The sequence below is a fragment of the Equus przewalskii genome, chromosome X, assembly GCF_037783145.1.
Source record: "Equus przewalskii isolate Varuska chromosome X, EquPr2, whole genome shotgun sequence".
NCBI lineage: Eukaryota > Metazoa > Chordata > Mammalia > Perissodactyla > Equidae > Equus > Equus przewalskii.
In genome coordinates this window covers 53,409,708-53,413,762 of record NC_091863.1, presented here as the reverse complement: position 1 = coordinate 53,413,762, position 4,055 = coordinate 53,409,708, and positions in this window count along the sequence as shown.

The following is a 4,055-nucleotide window of genomic DNA, read 5'->3' as shown; positions in this document are numbered from 1 at the left end:
GGAGGCTCCAACCTTTCCTCACAAAGAGCTACCTGTAGTCTTAGCATCTGTGAATATTGGGCTCCTCAAGAAAAAAACTGCTGAAAGTGAGACTCAACATTATGCAGAAACCTGGTCACGCATGCCATCAACCACTTTGTAAAAGGATGGTGTGTCCTTGTTGAGAAAAACCTGATGTACCAGCAGGAGGGTCAGAGGAGTGAGCAAGGAGTATGAGAAGGCACAAGGGGAGATGGCAGGAGAGCAGAACAGATCCAGGGAACAGGGGAGACGAAGGGGGGGAGCGAAGGAGGAAACAGGGCTGTGTTCCTGGGCTCTAGGGGAAGCAGGTGCTGTGTTCTCTGCATCTCTCCAGTCTTGTGACAGTGCGATCATGAGTTAAGGCGGTTCAAATAGATGGCTCTGGAGCCCTGTACAGAGTCCCACAGAGCCTCCCTCGTGTTCAGTTCCTGTTCTAGCTCCTCTCCTACTCAGGGCAGCTAGGCCTTTTACTCCGGATGTGAGTTGAGGCCAGGCCAAAACAGTGAGGTCAGAGTGTGGAGGGTCTTGGACGCCAGCGTTTGATTTTTCCAAGCAAAGGGAGCCACTACAGGGGCAGGATGCCAGGCCAGTGCTCCAGGAGGCTCCTGGCCCTGTGGGAGGAAGCAGGGCTGCAAAGGCAGGAGGCTGGAGGCTGGAGGCAGGGAGGCCAGTTGGGAGGTAATGAGGATCCGGGCAAACAAATAGCAGTGAGGATGGAGGGATCAGTTTAAGACACAGAATATACACAGAGAGAGACAGGATCTCTGGGTCATATAGTAGGGGGGTGGAAGGGACCAAAGGAGGAGTCCCAGGTGACTGGCTTCTTGCTCCAGGGCCTAGAGGAAGGGCAAGGCTATTAACATAAATGGTGAATTGGCCCCTTTTCCTCAAAAGGCTGCCCCTGCGGCCCTGACATCCCTTGAGTTCGAGCCTGGCTGTACCGGGCGGCAGGGTGTCCCAGGGTGGCAGCTGTGGGAACTGTCTCGTCCATGGGGTCCAGGGAGGCCCGAGGCCTGAATGGGCTGAAAAGGGAGGGTGCCGCCCGGCCCCAGGCCCTCCTGCGGTCTGCTCCGGCCCCCGCCTCGGGCCCCACTTTGGCTTGGCGGGTCGGAAAGCCAAGGACCGCCAGAGGCGGCGGAAAGCAGGCCCCGGCGGGCCACAGTGGGCGCGGGCGGGCGGGCCTGACCGCGGGCACCGCGGAAGCGGGAGAAGCAGGCGGACGAGGAAAAGCCCGCTCGGCCGGCGCCAGCTGACCCCCGCGCCAGGCCGGGTCCGCCGGCTGCGCCTCCGCCTCCCTGGCGCCTCCTGCCCGGGTAGGAGGAGCCACAGCGCCACCCAGCGGCCGGTGGCAGGGAACGGCAGTCAGGGCTCTGCAGTGGCCCCAGAGGAGTGGGCGAGCCGGGTGGAACAGCGCCGCCGAGGAGGGCCTGGAGGCAAGCGAATTCGAAGGTAGGGCACGAGGTGGTTGGCGGACTCTTAAACCAGACTCTCCATTCACTTCACACACCAATTCATCCGGCACGTGGCACTAGATGGATCTTACTCCAGGTCAGCTGTTAATATTCCTCTTATGCTCAACAATCTTCCATGGCTCCCAATGGGTCTCGGTATAAAGCCCAAATTCCCTAGCTTGACCTTCAAGGCCTTCCATGCTTTGACCTCAGGCTATCTTTCAAGCTTCATCTCTCACCACCCACTCCACACATCCTACCACCGCTCACTGTTGCCCAAATGAACCGCTCACCTGCATCCACATCCATTCACTCAGTGAACCTTTACTAAGGCACTGGGGAGACAGGGAACAGACAGACAAGATCCTTGTCTGCTGAGATTACATCAAATGGGGAGAGACAATGAACAAGACAGCCAACGTACAAACAAGATCATTTCAAATAGTTACCAGCACTAGATCATATGAAAAGCAAGGTGTATGATAGAGTGTCTGGGGCAAGAATGGCACTACCGTACCTGGAGCAGTCAGGAAAGGCCTTTTTGAGAAAGTGCCACATGAGCCGAGATTTGATAATGAGAAGGAGTCAGCCTTGCAAAAATCTGGGGGAAAAACATTTCAGGCCGAGGAAGGGCATGTACAAAGGTCTTGAGACAGGAACAAGCTTAGTATATCAGAGGAAAAGAAATAAGGTAGGGTGGTCAGAGGATAGTGAAGGGAGTGTATCAGATGAGGTTGGAGGGGCAGGCAGGTGACAGACAGGTCATGTAGGGACCTGTGGGCCATGGTAAGGAGTCTGGATTTTATCCCAATTGAGATGGGAAGCTATCGGAGGGTTTTAGCAGGGGAGAGACATGGTCTGATTTGCATTTTTCAAAGATCACTGAGTGGATTGTCTGTGAGGGGCAAGACTGGAAACAGGGGGACCAGCTAGGAGGCCACTGCAGTGGTCCAGGAGAGAGCTGATGGCCTGGGCTAGGTGGTGACAATGGAGTCGGGAGAAATTGTCATATTTTAGAGGTATTTTGAGCGATTCTGTTCATGTGTTTACTTCTCAACCAACCCAGCAGCTTCTTGAGGGCAGCTTCCCCACCCGGTGATTTTTGGATTCCCACCGACGCCCCTAAGCAGTTAGTCTAATAGGCGCTCAGTGTTAGTGACTAGATCTCTGTGACCCTCCACAGAGAGTGTGACAGGAGGTAATGGTAGTAAGACAGAAACTGGTCTTTCTAGTTACTCTGATGCACTTCTCTCTCTTTCCTTGTTTGTCCCTCAGTGTCTCCTAAAAGAACCTAAAAATGTTTCTGGAGGGAAGGAAAAGGAGGAATTATGAGTTGCTCCTCTGTGCTAGGAACTGTGCTCAACCCTTTCACATATATTACGTCATTTATTTAATCTTTATCACAATATCTAATCCTATCCCTTCATTGTAGAGGTAAGCAGATTAAAAACCCAAAAAGAAAAAGGGACTTTATGAAGTTAGGTAGAAAGGCAAAGTCATCATAGCACAAAATACTTTTTTTTTTTTTGAGGAAGATTAGCCCTGAGCTAACTGCTGCCAGTCCTCCTCTTTTTTGCTGAGGGAGCCTGGCCCTGAGCTAACATCGTGCCCATCTTCCTCTACTTTATATGTGGGATGCCTGCCACAGCATGGCGTGCCAAGTGGTGCCATGTCCACACTCGGGATCCGAACCAGTGAACCCCAGGCAGCCAAGAAGCGGAACGTGCGAACTTAACCACTGCGCCACCAGGCCGGTCCCCACAAAATACTATTTTGAGTCCTACAAAAGTCTCTCCCCCCATTTCACACCCTAATACTGTTTATCTATACCCATTATGCTAAGGTCTTTTTCAGCCTCTTGTTAATGGTTACTAGTAAACAATGGAAATAAATTTCAGAGTGAGACAGCAGGTCTTGAAAAAGATTCAGAGTTTCATGAAGTCAATGAAAGTGACATTGAAAACCATCTCTAATGGCATGTAAAGTCCTAGATAAACGGGGATTTGGCAAAGATAGACCAGTTACCACTGGCAGAAGAGAAAACTGACCTGGGTAATGACAGATCAAGGCTTCAAAGAGAATGATTCAACTCTCAAAGGATTCCAAGAGGTCCTTGGGATAGCTGAAGGAGCTCTCTAAATTCAGGGAAACAAAACTCCGTCTATGGTGTGTGGCAAAGGTCAATATTGTGTTCTCATGCACCTTGGTCAGAAAATTATGTTATCCCCCAATGCTTGGTTCATTCTTTGTTCATTCTAAGAATTAGTGTATATTTGCAATTATTTACAGATCTTAAATTTAAACGAAAATCTTTTCCTCATTTTCAATTGTATTTCTCAAGATAAAGTCCCAGTCAAGCTCGGGCTGGCCCACTTCACTCACTCCCTTGTCTGCCTGAGCCCTGCAGGAGGGTGAGTTTGTGATTACCTGTCTGGAAGAGCCTACTACAGTTTCCCCTCTTGTTCTGAAACTTGAGCCGACAAGGGCACAGGGTCAGCATCCTCTGGTCTCACCTCCTTCTCAAGCGTTGACTTTTTCCTCGGGCAGCACTTGACTCCACAAAACGAAACCAGGAAGGGAGGG